The sequence below is a fragment of the Ranitomeya imitator genome, chromosome 4, assembly GCF_032444005.1.
Source record: "Ranitomeya imitator isolate aRanImi1 chromosome 4, aRanImi1.pri, whole genome shotgun sequence".
NCBI lineage: Eukaryota > Metazoa > Chordata > Amphibia > Anura > Dendrobatidae > Ranitomeya > Ranitomeya imitator.
The window spans coordinates 413,143,507-413,168,388 of NC_091285.1; positions in this window are offsets into that span (position 1 = coordinate 413,143,507).

Genomic DNA, 24,882 nt, shown 5'->3' on the forward strand with positions numbered 1-24,882 from the left:
TCAAGTCATATTTGATAGGGATTTTCTGGTCATACTATATTAATGATCTATCAATGTGATAAGCTGTTACTCAATTGTCCTGGCTTCAGTACTGGGCCCTGCATCCTTCTCCTATGGCCACCTTTCCTTGTTGTGGTCCATGCCCGATTTCTCAGGTAAGCAAAGTAGAAACTTCGGCACTCAAAATTCCAGCACCCCTGCATCATACTGGATGACTGAGCTGCCTGTCAAAGCACTGACAGCTTCAGCACACCCTTGCTCCAGATAGTACTAGTATATGCACACGTCGAATGGTCCACTGCGGATTTTTCCACAGCAGATTTGATAAATCTGCAGGGCAATAACGCTGCGATTTTGCTGCGGATTTACCGCGTTTTTTTGTGGATTTCACTGTGGTTTTACAACTGCGGTTTTCTATTGGAGCATGTGTAAAACCGCTGCGGAGTCCGCTGAAAAAAAAGTGACATGCTGCAGAATGTAAACCACTGCGCATTTTTTTCCGCAGCATGTGCACAGCGTTTTCTGTTTCCCATAGGTTTACATTGTAATGTAAACTCATCTGAAACTGCTGCGGACCCGCAGCTGCGGAACGCTGCGGATCCACAGCAAAGTCGCATCGTGTGCACATAGCCTGACAGCACAGTCATCCAGACAGCTTAGAACGCCCCTGCACCAGATTGGATGGCTGAGCTGTCAGTAACTGCATCTCAAACACATTGAGGGGTGGAATCGTGACAATTTACACATTTAATGGACATACCCACTATGGCATGTGCTTACATTCGACCACCGGAGCCGTTTTCAGCTGATCAGTGGGGCCACATGGTGTTGGACCCCACAATCTTATATTAATGATATATGCTGTAGATAGGAGATCAGTATGGTGTGATTAGACACCTTTAATTCTGTCTGCTGAGAATGAATAATTCTGAGAACTACCTTAGTGCACTAATTTCAGTATTCACAATCCAATTCAAACTCTGTAGAGGGCCATAACCATCCCCACTATGCATATATCTATGCACATAATTGGGCATAATGTGCCACCTTCCTCTCTCTTGTATAGAGTGAGAGCTTACATGCTTCTATGCTGTTAGATTAATACTGATGTCTTCAGAGGTGTGATGTGATGTAAGATCACAAAGCTGAGGATTACATTAATATTTTGTAAGAAAGAATGTATTTTACATATGTACCTTTAACCCCTTTTTTACATATGTACCTTTAACCCCTTCGCGACATGCGCCGTACTAGTACTGCGCTGCCGGCACTGCATTTGTGCCAGCAGCAGTACTAGTACGGCGCACCGATCACCGTGGTCTCGCGCTGAGCGCCGCGGTGATCAGGTGCGGGTGTCAGCTGTATATGACAGCTGACACCCCGCAGCAATGCCCACGATCGGCGCTATCGCCGATCGCGGGCATTTAACCCCTCTGATGCCGCTGTCAATAGTGACAGCGGCATAGAGGGGGATCGCGCAGGGACGGGGGCTCCCTGCGCTCTCCCACCGGAGCAACGCAATGAGATCGCATTGCTCCGGTGACCCGGAAGGAGTCCCCGGATCCAAGATGGCCGCCGGACTCCTTCCGGGACATGCACAGTGTCAGATCAACGATCTGATCTAATACAGAGATGTCCCACCCTGGGACAATGTTAGAAAGTTAAAAAAAAAAAATAGAATGTGTAAAAAAAAAAAAAAAAATCCCCCCCCCCCAAAAAAAAAACATTTCCCAATAAATCCATTTATGTATGTAAATAAAAAAAAAAACAATAAATGTACACATATTTGGTATCGCCGCATCCGTAACGACCCGCTCTATAAAACTATCCCACTAGTTAACCCCTTCAGTGAACACCGCAAAAAAAATTAAATAAAAAACAAGGCAAAAAACATTGCTTTATTATCATACAGGCGAACAAAAAGTGGAATAACACGCGATCAAAACGAAGGATATAAATAACCATGGTACTGCTGAAAACGTCATCTTGTCCCGCAAAAAAAAGCTGCCATACAGCATCATCAGCAGAAAAATAAAAAAGTTATAGCTCTCAGAATAATGCGATGCAAAAACAATTATTTTTTATAGAAAATAGTTTTTATTGTGTAAAAGCGCCAAAACATAAAAAAATTACATAAATGAGGTATCGCTGTAATCGTACTGACCTGAAGAATAAAACTGCTTTATCCATTTTACCACACGTGGAACGGTATAAACGCCCCCCCTAAAAGAAATTCAGGAATTGCTGTTTTTTGTTCATTCCGCCTCCCAAAAATCGGAATAAAAAGCGATCAAAAATTGTCATCTGCCCGAAAATGTTACCAATAAAAACGTCAACTCGTCCCGCAAAAAACAAGATCTCACATGACTCTGTGGGCCAAAATATGGATAAATTATAGCTCTCAAAATGTGGTGATGCAAAAACTATTTTTTGCAATAAAAAGCGTCTTTCAGTGTGTGACGGCTGCCAATCATAAAAATCCGCCAAAAAAACGCTATAAAAGTAAATCAAACCCCCCTTCATCACCCCCTTACTTAGGGAAAAATAATAAAATGTAAAAAAATGTATTTATTTCCATTTTCCCATTAGGGCTAGGGTTAGGGATAGGGTTAGGGCTAGGGTTAGGGCTAGGGTTTGGGTTAGGGCTAGGGTTAGGGCTAGGGTTAGGGTTGGGGTTAGGGTTTCAGTTATAATTGGGGGTTTCCACTGTTTAGGCACATCAGGAGCTCTCCAAACGCGACATGGCGTCCGATCTCAATTCCAGCCAATTCTGCCTTGAAAAAGTAAAACAGTGCTACTTCCCTTCCGAGTTCTCCTGTGTGCCCAAACAGTGGTTCCCCCCAACATATGGGGTATCAGCGTTCTTAGGACAAGTTGGACAACAACTTTTGGGGTCTAATTTGTCCTGTTACCCTTGGGAAAATAAAAACGTGGGGGATAAAATATCATTTTCGTGGAAAAAAAATATTTTTTATTTTCACGGCTCTGCGTTATAAACTGTAGTGAAACACTTGTTGGTTCAAAGCTCTCACAACACATCTAGATAAGTTCCTTGGGGGGTCTAGTTTCCAATATGGGGTCACTTGTGGGGGGTTTCTACTGTTTAGGTACATCAGGGGCTCTGCAAATGCAACATGACACCTGCAGTCCATTCCATCTAAGTCTGCATTTCAAACGGTGCTCCTTCCCTTCCGAGCTCTGCCATGCACTCAAACGGTGGTTCCCCCCCACATGTGGGGTATCAGCGTACTCAGGACAAATTGAACAATAACATTTGTGGTCCAATTTCTCCTGTTGCCCTTGGGGAAAAAAAATTGCGGGATAAAACATCATTTTGTGGAAAGAAAAAATGATTTTTTAATTTTCACAATGCTACATTCTAAACTTTAGTGAAACAATTGGGGGTTAAAAGTGCTCACCACACATCTAGATAAGTTCCTTAGGGGGTCTTCTTTCCAAAATGGGGTCACTTGTGGGGGGTTTCCACTGTTTAGGCACATCAGGGGCTCTCCAAATGCGACATGGCGTCCGATCTCAATTCCAGCCAATTTTGCATTGAAAAGTCAAATGGCACTCTTTCCCTTCCGAGCTCTGCCATGCGCTCAAACAGTGGTTTATCCCCATATATGAAGTATCGGCGTACTCAGGACAAGTTGCACAACAAATTTTGGGGACCAATTTATCCTGTTACCCTTGGGAAAATAAAAAATTGGGGGCAAAAAGATCATTTTTTGTGAAAATTAATATAAAATTTTTTTTACGGCTCTACATTATAAACTTCTGTGAAGCACTTGGAGGTTCAAAGTGCTCACCACACATCTAGATTAGTTCCTTAGGGGGTCTACTTTCCAAAATGGTGTCACTTGTGGGGGTTTCCACTGTTTAGGCACATCAGGGGCTCTCCAATCGTGACATGGGCTCCGATCTCAATTCCAGCAAATCTTGCATTGAAAAGTCAAATGGCGCTCCTTCCCTTCCGAGCTCTGCCATGTGCCCAAACAGTGGTTTACCCCCACATATGGGGTATCGGCGTACTCAGGACAAATTGTACAACGACTTTTGTGGTCCAATTTCTCCTGTTACCCTTGGTAAAATGAAACAAATTGGACCTGAAGTAAAAATTTTGTGAAAAAAAAGTTAAATGTTCAATTTTTTTAAACATTCAAAAAATTCCTGTGAAGCACCTGAAGGGTTAATAAACTTTTTGAATGTGGTTTTGAGTACCTTGAGGGGTGCAGTTTTTAGAATGGTGTCACTTTTGGGCATTTTCTGTCATATAGACCCCTCAAAGTCACTTCAAGTGTGAGGTAGTCCGTAAAAAAATGGTTTTGCAAATTTTGTTGCAAAAATGAGAAATCGCTGGTCAACTTTTAACCCTTATAACGTCCTAACAAAAAAAAATTATGTTTCCAAAATTGTGCTGATATAAAGCAGACATGTGGGAAATGTTGTTTATTAACTATATTATGTGATATAACTCTCTAATTTAAGGGCATAAAAACTAAGAGTTTGAAAATTGCTAAATTTTCATAATTTCCGACAAATTTTTGTTTTTTTCACAAATAAATGCAAGTCATATCGAAGAAGTTTTACCACTATCATGAAGTACAATATGTCACGAGAAAACAGTGTCAGAATCACCAGGATCCGTTGAAGCGTTTCAGAGTTATGACCTCATAAAGTGACAGTGGTCAGAATTGTAAAAATTGGCCCTGTCACTTAGGTGAAAACAGGCTTTGGGGTGAAGGGGTTAATTATGTGAGCTGTTGCACTGTTTGGTTATATAAGATGAAGCAACACACACAAGGGGTTAATTCTGTCACCTAGGTGGTAGTTAGGGAAATTAAGGTGGGAGGAGTCAAAATTGTAAAAGCTCCAGCCATTGGCTGTTGAGCAGAGTCCAGTCAGAGAAGAGCAGAATGGCGGCCAGCAATATGTAGGAGATTTATTCTCCCTGTTCCAGGAGGTCGGCATGGAACTGACTAACATGAGAAGTTGTTGGACAGCACATAAACACGTCAACTAAAGGAAAGGAGGAATAGCCTGATCCCCCAGTGCACACCAGTCTAAGTCCAGTATGCAGTGAACGCAGGAGGAGTGTGCCAGGGACCAAAGTCAGTCTCCCACAGACCATATGGGGACACTAGCTACTCACATATAATGACGGTTAGCGGGAACTAGGACATGGACACCAGCTAGGGGTCACGATTCTAGTGGGGTGGAAGAAATTCCATAGTGTCAGTACTAGACGCCAGCTTAGACGCCTAGATGGACTGGCTGCTACACACTCTTCATAAGCACTTGTTTTCCATTTTCTGCTGCTATAGCCTGGTACCTGAAAGTTGCCTTAAAGACAACCTGTGCCATCTCACTGACTGTAAAAATCTGCTGCTGCTTCAGTAAAGTTTACATCTGATTTATCAGAATCATGCCTGCTTGCTGACTCTCTCCTGTTTCCTCCATCATATCTGCCAATAATAAAAGAAAACTCATGAATTATTATACTAAGGTCCCAAATAATGAAAAATAGCTAAAAAAGACCCTCTTTCTATTTACAACTGTTTTATTTAGAAACCTATAAAGAGCTGGGCTTATCAAATTAGCGACACAGTGAGAGGGTGAGAGGGAGGCAGGTAGTCTAGTCCTGCTTAGGCCTATTTAACATCCCCTGCCTTGCCGTGGAGCTTGGCACGTTAGTATTGGGATATGGCACACTTGCTCACCATCAGCACACCATTCTGGAATGCTGTAGATAAGCCCCTGATGCCGGTGGTCTTAGCTCACTGTCGATTTTGGAGGTGACAGGTTCCCTTTAAATTTTTTACTCTTTGTTTCATTGCAGTCATTTGGTAAATTCAAAAAAGTTAATTTTTTTCTCATTAATGTACACTCTGCACCCCATCTTGACTGAAAAAAACTGAAATGTAGTAATTTTTGCAAATTTATTAAGAAAGAAAAACTGAAATATCACATGGTCATAAGTATTCAGACCCATTGCTCATACACTCATATTTAAGTCACATGCTGTCCATTTCCATGTGATCCTCCTTGAGATGGTTCTACTCCTTTGTTGAAGTCCAGCTGTATTTAATTAAACTGATAGGAGTTGATTTGGAAAGGCACACACCTGTCTATATAAGACCTCACAGTGCATGTCAGACCAAATCAGAATCATGAGGTCAAAGGAACTGGCCAAGGAGCTCAGAGACAGAATTGTGGCAAGGCACAGATCTGGCCAAGGTTACAAAACAATTTCTACAGTACTCAAGGTTCCTAAGAGCACAGTGGCATCCATAATCCTTAAATGGAAGAAGTTTGGGACCACCAGAAGTCTTCCTAGACCTGACCATCCAGCCAAACTGAGCAATCGTTAGAGAAGAACCTTGCTGAGAGAGGTAAAGAAGAACCCCAAGATCACTGTGGCTAAGCTCCAAAGATGCAGTAGGGAAATGGGAGAAAGTTCTACAAAGTCAACTATCACTGCAGCCCTCCTCTAGTCGGGCCTTTATGGCCTGACGGAAGCCTCTCCTCAGTGGAAGACATATGAAAGCCCTCATAGAGTTTGCTAAAATATACATGAACGACTCCCAGACTATGAGAAATAAGATTCTCTGGTCTGATGAGATGAAGATAGACCTTTTTGGTGATAATTCTAAGCGGTATGTGTGGAAAAAAACAGGCACTGCTCATCACCTGCCCAATACAATCCGACAGTGAAACATGGTGGTGGCAGCATCATGCTGTGGGGGTGTCTTTCAGCTGCAGGGACAGGATGACTGGTTGTCATTGAAGGAAACATGAATACAGCCAAGTACAGAGATATCCTGGATAAAAACTCTTCCAGAGTGCTCTGGACCTCAGACATGGCCGAAGGTTCACCTTCCAACAAGACAATGACCCTAAGCACACAGCTAAAATAACAAAGGAATGGCTTCAGAACAACTCTGTGACCATTCTTGACTGGCCCAGCCAGAACCCTGACCTAAACCCAATTCAGCATCTCTGGAGAGACCTGAAAATGGCTGTCCACCAACGTTCACCATCCAACCTGATGGAACTGGAGAGGATCTGCAAGGAAGAATGGCAGAGGATCCCCAAATCCAGGTGTGAAAAACTTGTCGCCTCATTCCCAAGAAGACTCATGGCTGCACTAACTCAAAAGGGTGCTTCTACTCAATACTGAGCAAAGCGTCTGAATGCAAGTACGGTCTTCCTATCGACTGCCAGTGCATGATTATAGGCTGCATTGATGATATTATAAGGATAACCCCTTGGTTTGAATCTCTATTAAGGTCATCCCCTTCTTTACAAAAATCTGCATGAGTCTAAGCAACTGACAATAGGGGTCCCTTTCTTTAGACTTGTTGGGTGATGGCTTTCCAAGCTAAGCAGATTGTTTTTTGATGCCTGTGTACAAAAATAGAAGTCCTTAGGGAGTCATCTTTTTTTTATATCAGGAATGCAATTCTATCCACCTCTACTTCACATGTAAATGACAAATCCAAGTTGTTCCCATAAGTTACAAAGGCTTCAATGGTGGCTTATCTCTTGACCAGATTATCTATGCAAGGGTCCCAATAGATAATCTGTGGAAAACAGATATCATCCTCCTCATAGAACACAATTGTGTCCTCCCACCAACCCAGGAGCAAATTTGCATACATGGGGCACATAGGCTCTCCATAGCAGTAGTAGTACTTGTTGTTAAACATGAAAAAATTGTGGCTCAGGATGTAGTCTAGCAAAGGCACTATGTAATCTAAGATGTATACCTCTGGTGTTTAGATTTAGTCATAGTGAGACCAGCTGTATGAGGGATGCTACTATACAACAATTCTAGATCTATCGATGCCGGAATCATGTTTTCATCCATTACCATACCCTCCAATTTGGTAAGGAGATCTGTTGTATCCCTCAAGTAGGATGGTAGGGCTGTGATGAAGGGACACAACATCCGATAAAGGTATATGCTCAGTGTCGTACTGGGTTGCTAAGGGCCCACCAGTAACATTGACTTTGAGAGAGGGCCCCCTTTTCACCTGCATATAAATATTACACTACCCTTGCTTACAAATTTACCTATTTCTCTATATAATAAACTGGGAGGTTTGGTTAATCAATGATGAGATGCTGCTTTTTTCTGTAGAGCTCATGCAGTGGGGTTGGGGGCCTTGATCTGCACTGGAGCCCACTAGGGGATTCCCCTGTTACCCTGTGGGCCAGTCCAAGCCTGTATATGCTCAAATGTTGGCATAAAGAGGTTAAACATGAAAATATTGCATTATAGGATGTTCTTTAAGGGAATGAAGCCCCTTATGGGCTTGGGTAAGTCATAAAATGATGCAATTATCAATCTCTTAGGGAGCAAAAAATCAAATTCACCCGATGAGATCAGGTTATGTTCATGGGCTTCACTCAATCTTTTATACAGTCCAAGGGACTACTCATTCAAAGCATTTTTTGGAAGGATTTTGTATGTGGTTTTATGTGACAATAACGAGCAGCACATTTTTATGTACTTATCGTTATCCATAACTGCCACATTGCCCTCCTTATATGATAGTTTATGGTGATATCAGAGTTTTATTTAAACCAGAAAAGTGCCTCACTAGTATAAAAAGACAAGTTAGAAGCTGTTTTAATGGTCCTGGGGTTAATCGTAAGAATTTCATCAGTTACGAGTAGAGCAAATATATCAATATTACTATATCTCCCAACTATGGGGGAAACAGTACATTTTAGACTTGTAAGTGATGTAGTTCCCCTCAATTGACCTGTCCCTAAAACTGGTGTCAGGAATAATTTACGAATATAATTGTCAATATCAGTCATTACAAAATTATCAGTAATTAACAGTAATAATAAATGTACCTGTTCAGTGGAGCCATCTTCAGATGAACTGTCCACCCTTGACACAACCATTTCCTCTCTACCTTTTTCCTCTGTGCTATTGTCTTCACCAGATTCTACTTTCTCTTTTAATGGAAGCTTCTGATCATCTTCCTGATGACAGTCAGTCTGTATTATCTCTACTCTCCTATGTGATATGTCTCCTGTCTTTGCATCTTGCTGTTCTTTATGAGTCATGGGCTCTTGTATTAAGTTTGAAGATTTCTCATCTAAACATTTTAAACTACAGTTCACATTTTCACTTTTATCTTCTGATGATGTGTTTTCTGAAACAGTAGACTATAAAAATGGTTCTTGTTATATACATGTCCAATACTGGTAGGCCAAACATTTACTTGGGTTTTGTGATTTCCACTTGTGTATATATTACTTACATAATGTGTTCCAGCCATAATCCCGTCTGAAAAATGTTCTCTTGTGACTTCGGAATCCCAAAATTTAGCATGGTTACAACCTTGAGAGCATTGAGGATGTAATTCCCAAGAGACTTCTCTAGCCAGTATACAAGGAACAAGGTCAGACTGTTCATGTAGACTAAAATAAGGTAAAGTTCATACATTATGATTTAAGAACATGGTGGCTATTGAAAGAGATAGATAGATAGATAGATAGATAGATAGATAGATAGATAGATAGATAGATAGATAGATAGATAGATAGATAGATCGTGTCAGGAGGCTTATGGCCGCGTAGTCGATGGGAGGTATGTGTCACAGAGATGGCTGCTCTCTGTGATATAATCCGGTGTATTTTCTCTAGTGCACGTAAGCACTAAGAGGTTCATTTGGTGCACCTGGGACCTGGTTAAGGATAGCTATGAGAAATGGGCGGGTCTAGCTACCCACATACCTCACCTCTGGGTGTGGTTAGCAGCCTATGTAATGGAGGCTGTTGTTTGGCACATGGTCCGTGTGTTGGGAGGGAGAAGGACTCCTGTGTGTTTGGCTCCAGACCCAGCCTGAGTACTGGACACTACCCCAGCTTGTGTGCCCACAGGCCTGGCAGAGCAGAGCCCTATTATGGACATTGTTACTTTGTTTGCCTGAGGTAAAGGCTGTTTATTCTCTGTTTGTTCTTCTGGGGTTTAAGAAGCAATAAACCCAAATGAACTTTTAAAGGAACGGGCCTCCTGTTTTCCTCTCGTCGCACCCAAGTGAGTAAAACCCCTATGATAGATAGATAGATAGATAGATAGATAGATAGATAGATAGATAGATAGATAGATAGATAGATAGATAAAGGAATAGCACACATGTACCTTCCATCATGCTTTTTGCTGTCTTCTAAAGTTTCCATATTGTTTCTCACTGAGGATGAAGGTGGCTTGTTCTCGCAGTCTGCTCTGAAAGTACCTTCTATATTCCTCTGTTGTTTCGGATCTTTTCCCATAATTTGTTCCCCACTCTGTTCAATCAGTTGTGATTTAGCATCATGGCTGATTTCCTCTTTAAGAGCCTTTAGGCTCACAATGAGGTTTTCTGCAGCTTCCATTACATTTGAGGAAAAATTTTCAGGTGAAGTCTGTAATTTATATTGTCCATATATTAAAGCTGTCTTAGGTGGGATATAAAATGATTATAACATATACTATATTTAAAAAATTATAAAAACTCACACTGATGTCACAAATTTCTTCAAATGTTCAGTTCTACCATGACTGCTCCAAGTGACACCACTGACAGTATTTCTTAGAGATGAGTGAATCAATTTGAGGCGCATTGCATTTATCTCGAATTTTACAAAAAAAATTGGATTTTCCTGAATCCATTTTTTTATTTGCTTTATCTGAATTCTGCAAATGGTTGCCAGTCAGCCATTATTTTGCTGATTTGTAGAATGGCAGAAAACTCATTATTTATTCACTTGTTGCACTACTGAAGTTTCCCATCCTGTCATTTGCAAAGTTCTGTTCAGCCCCCTCTTTTTTTTGTTTTTTCGGCACATGACATCCTCTTCTGGCACTTTCACTCTGCTCCACAGACCAACATGGCGTTGGAAGTTCTGCTGTAGAGTGAACATCCTGGAAGAGAATGTCATATGCCAGAAGAAAGGAGACCAGGCAAAGTTTTGTGGAGGATCGGATGGGGGACTTTTGGGTAGGTGAGTGGCAAAGTATTATTATTTTCTTTTTCACCTTATGTGTATTTTACTCTGAGTCTAGTGAGACCTTCGGGCATATTAAAAAAATGTGATTCGCATAACTTTGATGCAAATCTAATTTACCTGGTTATCCTGATGAAGGGGGCATGAGACCCCTGAAACGCATAGAATAAAACCACTGTGAATCAGCTATACTCTCCTGAAATTCATCTTAGCGGCAGCGCAGAACTTTAACTACAAATCTCCCTTTGAAGAAATTGCAATTTTGGCAGATTCACTCATCACTAGTATTAATATACTCAGTGTACAAGTTGCATGTTATCTGGGGCACTATAAATGATTGTCATGCTCACTGTCAGAGGAGCCAAACCAATGTTTCAGGAGCTTACAGTAGCACTCTATTTTTTTTATTCATCCTGTCACTAGTCCACTACTATATATAATTCAGGTTTTACTACCGTATTTAGTCATTTCTGTCTATCTAGAAATTCATAGTATGCGTCTGATCAGTTAGGTAATGTGATCACATGCTGACCCCCTGGGAATTACACGGCTTTATCTTTTCTCAAGGAGGTCTCAGTCACAAGAACTGCTTGTATGATGAAATGGCATGGAACGTTACACAAAGTTCTCAACAGGTTAGAGGGAGCACAGAGCGAATATCAAAGTAAATGATGATGACTGCAAAGTGCCTGCCTTCCTGCAGGTAGCTTCCCACACTGTATACTTATATTCTATTAGTTTATTATATAAAATGAGAATAATGGGGATAGGGGAAAATATGTGTAAGTGGGTTAAGAGCTGGCTCAGGGATAGGAAACAAAGGGTTGTTATTAATGGAGCACACTCGGACTGGGTCGCGGTTAGCAGTGGGGTACCACTGGGGTCAGTATTGGGCCCTCTTCTTTTTAACATATTTATTAATGATCTTGTAGGGGGCATACAGAGTAGAATTTCAATATTTGCAGATGACACTAAACTCTGCAGGTTAATCAATACAGAGGAGGACAATTTGATATTACAGGATGATTTATGTAAACTAGAAGCTTGGGCTGATAAATGGCAAATGAGCTTTAATGGGGATAAATGTAAGGTTATGCACTTGGGTAGAAGTAATAAGAGGCTTCTGGCATTAGTATACATGCACTTTATGTTCCTCTCTGTACTTCTATTTCTTAAATTATTAACTGTTCTGACCCCACCCCCCATGCCACCGCCACCCCCAACTTCCTTATTTGCGCCCAGGTCTCTGTCTGCACTATCTTCCCCTCCTATAAAATGAATACCCTCCCCCCCAATTCCTAGTTTAAACACTCCTCCAACCTTCTAGACATTCTCTCCCCCAGCACAGCTGCACCCTCCCCATTGAGGTGCAGCCCGTCCCTAGCGTAGAGCCTGTGGCCAACTGAGAAGTCGGCCCAGTTCTGCAGGAAACTGACACTAAACTCTGCAGGGTAATCAATACAGAGGAGGACAATTTTATATTACAGGATGATTTATGTAAACTAGAAGCTTGGGCTGATAAATGGCAAATGAGCTTTAATGGGGATAAATGTAAGGTCATGCACTTGGGTAGAAGTAATAAGATGTATAATTATGTGCTTAATTCTAAAACTCTGGGCAAAACCGTCAATGAAAAAGACCTGGGTGTATGGGTGGATGACAAACTCATATTCAGTGGCCAGTGTCAGGCAGCTGCTACAAAGGCAAATAAAATAATGGGATGCATTAAAAGAGGCATAGATGCTCATGAGGAAAACATAATTTTACCTCTATACAAGTCACTAGTTCGACCACACTTAGAATACTGTGGATACCTTTCTTGAAAAGTATAATGTTACAGGGTATATACACTAGATTCCTTGATAGGGCGTTGATCCAGGGAACTAGTCTGATTGCCGTATGTGGAGTCGGGAAGGAATTTTTTCCCCAATGTGGTGCTTACTATTTGCCACATGGGTTTTTTTTGCCTTCCTCTGGATCAACATGTTAGAGCATGTCAGGTTAGGCTATGGGTTCAACTAGATGGACTTAAAGTCTTCCTTCAACTTTAATAACTATGTTACTATTTAGGAGAATATGGAGGAAAGAATAATCACAGTGTCATCCTAGTAGATAGGGGCAGTATTAGTTTTAGCAGGTCATGTGATGCAGCACTGATGCATGATTGGATTTATTGCAGAGCATAGAGGAATAATATGCATTTTGAAATCTATAAATCAAGATGGAGGTTGGGGGGAAGAAAATAGCAAGAAAAACATGGAAATAAGTACATTATAAATAGAGAAGTGCAGAGACATGTAACAGAAAATTTAGTGATGGTGCAGTAACAGAAGAAAAAAGTAGAAGTACATCTTTAGGTGTGGGCTGTGATAAATTTCTCCAGTTTTGCCATAACTTATAAAAATTATATTACGTCCTACTCGAAATGGAAATACTGTACATTTTCAAATAGAGAGCTCTATTAGTCTCTGTTCACACTGGCATTTTGTTCAATTTATCAGGAACCCAAAACAAAATTGAACATCTGACAGACATTAATTGTAAGTTAATATGGTTTGTAATGATTACTATGTGTGCATTAGAAAATAGATCGACACGTGGTTTAGCTGTGATTGCGTATACAGGCTGTTGAAAAGTAAATCACTCTATTGGCAGCTTTATTTTTCTAGTGGTGTACAGCTACTTCAAGTTCTTTCCTATTCTATTTATTTTAATTGGATTATTACCTGCTACAGATAATACTCACTGATTGTTACCTAGAACAGCTAGTATTCACTAATTGCCACTCGGCACAGCTAGTACTCACTAATTGTTACCCCACAGAGCTAGTACTCACTAATTGTTACCCCGCAGAGCTAGTACTCACTAATTCTTACCCTGCAGAGCTAGTACTCACTAATTGTTACCCCGCAGAGCTAGTACTCACTAATTGTTACCCCGCAGAGCTAGTACTCACTAATATTTACCCCGCAGAGCTAGTACTCACTAATTCTTACCCTGCAGAGCTAGTACTCACTAATTGTTGCACGGCACAGTTTTACTAATTGTTACCCCACAGAGCTAGTACTCACTAATTGTTACCCCGCAGAGCAGTACTCACTAATTGTAACCCCGCAGAGCTAGTACTCACTAATTGTTACCCCGCAGAGCTAGTACTCACTAATTGTTGCCCCACAGAGCTAGTACTCACTAATTGTTACCCCGCAGAGCTAGTACTCACTAATTGTTACCCCGCAGAGCTAGTACTCACTAATTCTTACCCTGCAGAGCTAGTACTCACTAATTGTTACCCCGCAGCGCTAGTACTCACTAATTGTTACCCCGCAGAGCTAGTACTCACTAATTGTTACCCCGCAGAGCTAGTACTCACTAATTCTTACCCTGCAGAGCTAGTACTCACTAATTGTTGCACGGCACAGTTTTACTAATTATTACCTGGCACAGCTAGTATACACTAATTGTTACCCCGCCAATCTAGTACTCACTAATTGTTACACGGCACAGTTTTACTTACTAATTATTACCTGGCACAGCTAGTATAAACTAATTGTTACCCTGCAGAGCTAATACTCACTAATTGTTACTCAGCAGAGCTAGCAGTCACTAATTGTTACCCCGCAGAGCTAATAATCACTAATTGTTACCTGTCACAGCTAGTTCTTACTAATTGTTACCTAGTACAGCTATTACTCACTAATTACTTCCCGACACTACTAGCAATCACTAATTGAAACCCAAAACTGATAGTGCTCAATAAGTGTTACCTGGCACAGCTTGTACTCACTAATTACAACCTGGCACTACTAGCACTCACTAATTGAAGCCTAGCAGTGCTAGTACTCACTAATTTTTACCTGGCACCAAAGCTAGTAAACACTGACTGTTTCCTTGCACTGCTAGCATTCATTAATTGGTACCCAGAACAGCTAGTACTCACTAATTGACTAATTATTACCTGACACTGTTAGTACTCACTAATAATGTAAATAAAAGTGAATACAAATAGGCAAAAATATTGTCAGAGATCTTCATATGCCTACTCTAGGTTGACTACTGACTGCATTAACTTACAAGATAGTGTGTACTTACCTGTAAAGAGTCATCAGGAATACTGTACTTTAATTCACCATCAAGTGTATGATTTTTATCCATTCTTTCATGCAATTGGCCTTCTTCTGCCTTTGTTGCTATTTCTTTGTGTTTATGACAGAATTTCTGTCCTGGGCTTTTTTTCATTCTCCGCATGGAATGCTTATTTGATCTAATATCCTCTGTTTTGCATCATCTTCTTTGATTAAAAAAAAAAAGCTTTCCATCATTGTAAGAGGGTATATTAGAGTTGCCCCAGTATTTTCCAATTTTCAATATTGGCTTTTCCATTGTTTTAGGTTCTGTCTATATGTCCATCTCCTTCTTTGGCATCACCGAAAGAATGGAGCATAGCAACAAAACTAAAACACGTTTGTCTAACAGTTTTTAAAGCAAGATTCTCAATTTTTTAATCAATTAGGTGTGTTTGACATGGTCGGGTTGAGCACCTATTGTACTTTTCCAAAAATAGCAATAGTTTCAGCTATGTGCAAAGACAAGGCCATATGCAAATAGAGTAGATGAGGTCTCCATAGACCCAATTCAAATGACTAAAGATATCATTCCCACTTAGCTGGACACGTATCTTTGGAAGCTAATAAATTTGCACAGGGACCTGATCTGCAATCCATGAGTCTACGGTCAAAAACTCTAAATATGCCATACCTCTTCCATTTGGTTGGAGTATATCTAGCCCTTGAAGCTCTGTTCGATGCAAACATTCGTTAGCTTTTCCGCCCCAAAACAGAAATAGCGATCTATTAGTGAATCAGAATTTAAAGCAGTGCCCAAAATGTGGTAATTCTGTTTCTTTTGGTTAGAGAAATATATACATTTTATTATTTAATTGACAACATGAAGTGCAGCCATAATGATTGTCATATTTGAATGAGCATCCCAGTTATTGATAGTAAACTCAAATTTTAATTTTTCATTCCACTGACAATGACAGCTTGTTTTCAAGTTTCTGAGATGCTAACTCAAAAGGAAACATCAATGTAACCTATTGTCACTTTTTCAGTGTTGCCCGTCACACCTAAATATAGCGACATAATTAACACACTCTGGCAAGGTCTCTATTTTCTGATTCATTAATAGATGGATTTATTTACATTTTGGCTTCTTTAAGGGAGAATTTCCATTTACAACAAAAAATAAGAAAGTGGTTATTATGGGATAATACAAGATATTTTGTAATTTATATGTTTTATATAAAGGCATTATATGGTTTAAAAGACATTTAGAATATTTTGAGTCATAGATTAACTGTCGTTTTAACTTTTATTTTATAAATCAATATTACACAGGGAATTCTGCTTCTTTCTTCCCTTTCAATTTAAAATTCTCAGTTTACAGGTAAAATCTGTATTCAATGAATACAGATTTTTACATTACTGAGATAGGAGATGACAGCTGGTACTGTTAAGATTCTATGGGGAGGGAAGGAAGGAGCAAGAGCCAGAGTTTCTCCTTTCTCCTCCCATCTTCATAGAATCTTATCAGTACCAACTGTCGTTCCATTCTTCACTATAAACAAATTTTACTTGTAAATTGAGATTTTAAAAAAATGAATGATCCGTCCAAAAAGAGAAAGAAGCTATTTTTTCTGATGAAATATATTGCAAAGTTGTTTATTATCATGTGTACTATTGATTTATGAAATAAAAATTAAACAGGTGGTTGCTCTTCGATTATCATCAATTCACATCCTAGAGATCAGTGGATGGAGAGCAGCTACATAGATTGGTTCTTCTTCTAGTGGACATGCCATATATGTACAGTACAGACCAAAAGTTTGAACACACCTTCTCATTTAAAGATTTTTCTGTATTTTCATGACTAAGAAAATTGTAAATTCACACTGCAGGCATCAAAACTATGAATTAACACATGTGGAATTATATACTTAACAAAAAGTGTGAAACAACTGAAAATATGTTCTAGGTTCTTCAAAGTAGCCACCCTTTGCTTTGATGACTGTTTTGCACACTCTTGGCATTCTCTTGATGAGCTTCAAGAGGTAGTCACCGGAAATGGTCTTCTAACAATCTTGAAGGAGTTCCCACAGATGCTTAGCACTTGTTGGCCCTTTTGCCTTCACTCTGCGGTCCAGCTCACCCCAAACCATCTCGATTGGGTTCAGGTCTGGTGACTGGAGACCAGGTCATCTGGCGTAGCACCCCATCACTCTCCTTCTTGGTCAAATAGCCCTTACACAGCCTGGAGGTTTGTTTGGGGTCATTGTCCTGTTGAAAAATAAATGATGGTAAAACTAAAGGCAAACCGGATGGAATAGCATGCTGCTGCAAGATGCTGTGGTAGCCATGCTGGTTCAGTATGCCTTCAATTTTGAATAAATCTCCTACAGTGTCACCAGCAAAGCACCCCCACACCATCACACCTCCTCCTCCATGCTTCACGGTGGGAACCAGGCATATAGAGTCCATCCGTTCACTTTTTCTGCATCGCACAAAGACACGGTGGTTGGAACCAAAGATCTCAAATTTGGACTCATCAGACCAAAGCACAGATTTCCACTGGTCTAATGTCCATTCCTTGTGTTCTTTAGCCCAAACAAGTCTCTTCTGCTTGTTGCCTGTCCTTACCAGTAGTTTCCTAGCAGCTATTTTACCATGGAGGCCTGCTGCACAAAGTCAACAGTTGTTGTAGAGATGTGTCTGCTGCTAGAACTCTGTGTGGCATTGACCTGGTCTCTTATCTGAGCTGCTGTTAACCTGCGATTTCTGAGGCTGGTGACTCAGATAAACTTATCCTCAGAAGCAGAGGTGACTCTTGGTCTTCCTTCCCTGGGGCGGTCCTCATGTGAGCCAATTTCTTTGTAGCACTTGATGGTTTTTGCAACTGCACTTTGGGACACTTTCAAAGTTTTCCTTATTTTTCGGACTGACTAACTTTCATTTCTTAAAGTAATGATGGCCACTTGTTTTTCTTTACTTAGCTGCTTTTTTCTTGCCATAATACAAATTCTAACAGTCTATTCAGTAGGACTATCAGCTGTGTATCCACCAGACTTCTGCTCAACACAATTGATGGTCCCAACCCCATTTATAAGGCAAGAAATCCCACTTATTAAACCTGACAGGGCACACCTGTGAAGTGAAAACCATTTCCGGTGACTACCTCTTGAAGCTCACCAAGAGAATGCCAAGAGTGTGCAAAGCACTCATCAAAGCAAAAGGTGGCTACTTTGAAGAACCTAGAATATAAGACATAATTTCAGTTGTTTCAAACTTTTTTGTTAAGTATATAATTCCACATGTGTTAATTCATAGTTTTGGTGCCTTCAGTGTGAATGTACAATTTCCATAGTCATGAAAATACAGAAAAATCTTTAATTGAGAAGGTGTGTCCAAACTTTTGGTCTGTACTGTATATTACACAGACATCCAATTAAATAAAATGTCCACTGTGTAATACTTCAACTCCCTTTTGGTGATACTAGAATGAAATTGGGACACTGCCTGGCAGTTTCCATCATATATACCAGCTGATCTTTAAGGACAACCAATTTAAAATAAAAGATATTAATTATATCTCTGCATGGTCATAGAAATCCTACTTATTCTCTTCATTTCTATATACAGTGTCTGACCAGGTTATAATAACTTCTACACCCGTACATCCTATTCCACACATAGTTGTTTATTCTAGTTTTCCAATGCACAAGTAATCTGTAAAATATTTAGAATTGAGAGTCCTCAGTGGTTGATACCTTTTAATGGCTAACTGAAAAGATGGTAACAACAAGTAATCTGTAGGAGCCATACATAGCGTTGTAGGTAGAAAGCAGAAAAGGCTTTGTAGAGAACATGCAACCATTACTTATGCTCAGCATACAGAATAGCAGGTCCTGTATCTGAAGACTTTTTTTTCTTGCACAAAAATTGTGGAATTTCACCCTTCCTAATGCACAGCATAAAATTGTCAGTACATTTGCAGCACAATTCACCGTATAATGCAACACAAAGAGATTTTGGGTTGGATTTGCTACAGCCTTGTAGAGTGCTCCTTAGCAGAATTATTCAGCTATGTCTAAATTTAGGCCGCTTTCTTATTTCTGGTATGGAGTATGTATTGGGATAACTGAACTGGCCTCGGGTTTTATGACCTGAACGCAACAGCATCATAGACATACCAGAGTCTGATGATTTCAGGTCAGTAAACCGACAGCCAAACCAGACATCGCGGTCTATCCTCAGACTGTGAATGTTGGATATGTGAAAGCCATATTACCCTGAGTACAGGATCTTGGAGGTCATTAAGTTTTGGTCACAATTTGCAAAGAATATTTAATTGTCAGTCTTAGCTACAGAGAGCCGGATTCTTAAAACCTCTTTCACTGTGTAATGTATATACTTGTAGTGATTTGACTAATAATCTTATGCTTTAAATAAACCATGAAAGTACAAAAACTCTGACACATTCACATAGCTCCACATTCAAATTTTTTCTCTAAGGAGAAGTTTCCTTTATATACTAATAAATAATATAATAAAAGTTATGCTATGGGATGACTTCTAGGAAAAAACACCTTCTCTAGACTTGAATTCAGAAACTAGTATAAGGGTATGTTCACACGTTCAGGATTTCCATCCTTTTTTTTTCAGGACAGTTTTTTTTAAAAACTGCAGCTCTTGGCAGAAAACGCAGGTCCTTTTTTTGGTCCTTTTTTTGTCCTTTTTTGATGCGTTTTTTGATGCGTTTTTTGATGCGTTTTTTTATCCTTTTTTTATGCAGTTTTCTATGCAGAGACTGTGTTTCCTAGGAAGCTTTTTAGGGCTAAAATGGCTGAAAATACCCTACCCCTACCCCTACCCCTAACCCTACCCCTAACCCTAACCCTACCCCTAACCCTACCCCTAACCCTACCCCTAACCCTACCCCTAACCCTAACCCTACCCCTACCCCTAACCCTACCCCTAACCCTACCCCTAACCCTAACCCTACCCCTAACCCTACCCCTAACCCTAACCCTAACCCTACCCCTACCCCTAACCCTACCCCTAACCCTACCCCTAACCCTAACCCTACCCCTAACCCTACCCCTAACCCTAACCCTACCCCTAACCCTACCCCTAACCCTACCCCTACCCATATTCTAACCTTAGTGAAAAAAAAAAAAAAATTCTTAATTTTTTTATTGTCCCTACCAATGGGGGTGACAAAGTGGGGGGGGGGTGTCATTTACTATTTTTTTATTTTGATCACTGAGATAGGTTATATCTCAGTGATCAAAATGCACTTTGGAGCGAATCTGCCGGCCGGCAGATTCGGCGGGCGCACTGCGCATGCGCCCGCCATTTTGCAAGATGGCGGCGCCCAGGGAGAAGACGGCCGGACGGTCACCGGGACGCCGGGTAAGTATAAGGGGGGGAGATTAGGGCACGGGGGGGCATCGGAGCACTGGGGGGGGGCATCGGAGCACGGGGGGGGGGCATCGGAGCACGGGGGGGCGGGATCGGAGCACGGGGTGGCAGCCACACTCCGCCCACGCACTTCCGCCCGCTCCCCCGCACTTCCTGCTGCAGCGGTTCTGCACATCAAATCGCAGTAAAACCCGCAGATATATTTTTGATCTGCGTGTTTTACTGCGATTTTGACCTCACAATGGAGGTCTATGGGTGCAGAACCGCTGCGGTTCAGGAAGAAGAATTGACATGCTCCTTCTTTTTTCCGGGAGCTATTCAGCGCGGCTTTTTTTTTACAATTTCCGGACCATGTGCACAGTGTGTCCTGTTTTCCATAGGGTACAGTGTACTGTACCCTGCATGGAAAACAGCTGCGGAACCGCAGCGGCAAAACCGCCGCGGTTCCGCGGTAAAAAACGCACTGTGTGAACATGGCCTTAATCTCACCAGAAGAAAGTAGGAGATGGAAATAACAAATATGTTATGAAAACTGCACAAAACACAATGTTCATATCTTTATTTTGAGACTATAATTTACATAGCCTTTCCAATATTAAACACTTACAGCTTTTGTGTCACTCCCTGAAGGCCCTTGAGGTGAATGTTCATCTGCTCCTCTTTTCATATAGACTTCTTCCACTTTTGCTTTAAGTATCATTAAGCCTGCAATCAGATTCTCTGTGGCTTCCATCACCGATGAGGCTAGTTCATTAGAAGGGACCTTAGAGAGAAGAGACAATATATTGACGTTCCTGTTGCCCATGAATAAGACATAACCTGCCAAAATAAACACGCAAGCCACTTCATGAGATTGCTTTAACCATGATAGAATATAAATGTTAATTCTTATGGGCCATCTCTGCATTGTTAGACCTTTTCTATATTTAGGATTGAAAAGTCTGTGGATTCAGGTAGATGTCGGTGCAACCTTAGAGTCCTTAACGCACTAGTGGTGAGCTGATCTTCCGTACATGGTCAATATATTGATGTGATATAAAATAAATGTTAATGGTATGCCACTCGATTTTGATCAACATGATTATTAGTTATGCCCCTGGTCATAATGAAATGCTTGTAATCTAGCAGCACACACAGATATGAAGCATACCATGTGCAAGCCAACTCTCCTACCTGCTCAACATGCTTATTCTCCGTCTGCTCGCACTCTTCATTCTGCTTAGATGTTGCCACCTTACTGGTTCCCGTTCCTGGAGTTTCCATCAGTACATTTTTTTCTTTCTTACATCTTTCACATTGATGTCCTTGTTCTTTTTCATTCTCTTTTAACATTGAAGAATCCGTGGCCTTTTGTCTTCTATGGATTTTCTCCAGCGGCTTTTCCTTGATAGAACTTTCTTCTGGTCTTTTTCGGTGGACAATTTTTTTTGGCTGATCTACAAGTGTTATATTTCTGGCGCTGCTGTCATTTACTGTTATATTCTTGTTTTCTTCTTGCTTACTATTGCTGAACATCATTCCCCGATTGTCCAAGGCTTCTTTGATATTCTTGTTATCCGGTTCCTCTTGCACTTTCATACATTCTACGCTAGAGACAAGCTGTGCGATATAGAGCATTCATGTTATTATCATACAAACAGATATTGCTATGAGGCATTATTACTATCATTGAATGAATGATGCAGCAGCCTCTTACCTCAGCTTTCAACTGCTCTAAATTGAGCTGCTCTTTGGGTGTGATAGGTTGTAGTAGTTGAATGAGGTAAGACACGGGATCACTTCCTTCTAGGACTGGCTCTTGTATTTGCTGACCACTATAATCATCCTTATTCACCTATAACGTTTTAGAAGTGTAGTAAGAAATTTGATTAGTTATTGATCATTTTCAGACGATATTGAGTGGGAACTTACATGCAAGTGAGATACATTGCAAAAATCAAAATAGTTTCCCATATCCATGTTAAATCACGACACATCATCTTGACTAACACTTGTTACTTTCTATTCTTTTAGGAAGGCAAGGGGGTATAACTAGTGATAATCTGCTGCTTATCATACACTTATTTTATTGAGCAGTCCAGTAAGCGACACATCACCGGAATCATGGTTTCTGCCTCTACATTATGATTACATTGCAAAGATTTCCTTTATAATAATGAATTTCTTTACTATAAATTTATGATAGATTATAAATTCACAACCAATTCTGTTTTGTTTTTCATGTAAAAAGCATCCATACCATCTTAATTCCGTTTCCTAATGCTGTTAATAGTTTTTGGAAAATGTACTTTAATAAAATGTCTCACCCCTCGAGATACCTGCTGGATGAGCTCACTCAGTTCCAACTCCTGCTTTAACTGCACTTGTACCAGGAGTCTCTCTGCACAGTCACCCCAAGTCACCATTTCACGATTATCCAACAAACATGTCTTTGTCACCGTCATGGCAAGGAGGAAAAGTTCTCGTAAGGGGTTTCGTTCTACTTTTGTTTCAGAAACTGGAAAAGTAGACAAAGCCTTTTCAATAAATAAACCTTACAACTTATTTTTAATTTAAATGAAAATTATTCAAGTATTTGACAGGTCGTAGTTATAATTACCAGCTTACATCATCAGCCTTGCTGTGAATATATGATTAATGCATTAACCCATAATGTCATATGATACCGTGTATTTAATTTTAAAATGATATGCCTAAACTTTCACTGATGAAACCAAAGCTGTTACATAAGCTCTTACCCTCCTTTAAGGGGTCCATATTTTCTTTGGATGGATTGTGTAACAAGTTAGATGAGGGCTCCTGTAGTTCCTCATGGCTGCAGCTTTGCAAGAGGTGAAATAAGAGGTCTCTTGCATCTTCCTGTCTCTTAAGCAGAGACAAGATTTTGTCCTCCTGTAAAAAGATGTGAAATAAAATACAATAGCTATAATAAAGCTGGCTATAGAGATCTAATAGACATACAGATAAATGACTGATTGGTTATCAAACTGTACTTATAGTCAATACAATGCTAAATGCTTATAACCAAGTATGACTGAATGTCAATAAATACAGCAAACACTAGAAGACAAAATATACGTTTTGGAGATTGGTATCAGGGAACCTCAAACTATAGCTTAATTCGAACCTTTCACCAGTTTGAGCACAATAAGGAATACTGGTTGCAGAGTTGAAGAAAAGTTTTTTATTTCTTCATTTCTCCATTACAGAGAAGTTAGCTTGTAAAGTTTAGGTTTAACTGAGCAGTATCAGAGATTTGTATCTGTGGGTGTGTACTTGTTCCCCTGCATGAAGCTGATTAATCATAAGCAGGCAGAGACAAGCAGGAGAAAAAAGAACACACCCTCCTCTCCTCACTGATCTCTGAACATACCATGTAGAGATACAGTAGGGCTGAGTTATAAATCATTACAAACCCTTCTATATCTCATCTCACAGTGCTGTCAGCTCTCACTCTCCCCCACACTGACTGCTGTTGGAGGAGATCTGGATCTCCGGTGGATAGATCATCATTATATTATGACCGAACAACCCTTTAAAACACATTGAAAATAAGAGTTGGCCAAAATTTCTCCAGAATGATGTGAGAAATAGTCATAAAAGATATTGCTGCTAAAGGTGGTTCTACAAACTACTGATTCCTGGGGTGTACTTTTTCACACACTGCTGCTTTTTTGCATAGTTACTATTAGATCAGTAATGACATGGTGTAATTTATTATGTGTTGTTCACCAGAGGTTGTATTTATCTAATTTTAAGACCTTCTGTAAAGAATATTGTAGATATAACTTCAGGTCAATCATTTGTATCCTATTTGGCAAAGGATTACACAAACCCCTTCAGTGCATCTGTAAAAGAGCACTTACAGTAGCAGCAGCAGGAGAGGGGTCTAGTGTCCAAAGACTGTGAGTGACAGATCTCACACCTTTGGAGCAGCTCAGAATGAAAGGCTTGCCATGTGGATATCATGAGGTCTAAACTGCTATATTGAGTCAGCTATTATTTCATAAGGAGAATAAGGACTTATTTTATGTCCTGGTCACACACTGGTTACATTTTTGTGATCTCAGGAACGGACCGAGCCTTCAAGGGTCTCGATCCATTCTAGCAACCAGGGGTATGGAGATACATGGAACAGCTACTAGAAGCCAGGTAGCAAAGGTGTGCCTGGTCTTAACCTGTAGCAGGGGCCCATCCGGATCCGATGGTACCAGAACCGCCACCCTAACACAGTCTAGAACTAGAAAGGAGAAATCTTTCATATGTTTTGGGAGATTTAGCTACAAACCTCCAGGGGAGGTGATTTTGGTTCAGCCCAGAGGGAAGAAGGGGATTGACCCAAAGGGGATAAAAGCTAATGTAAGGCCATGTGGTCTCTCTCTCTGATGCATGT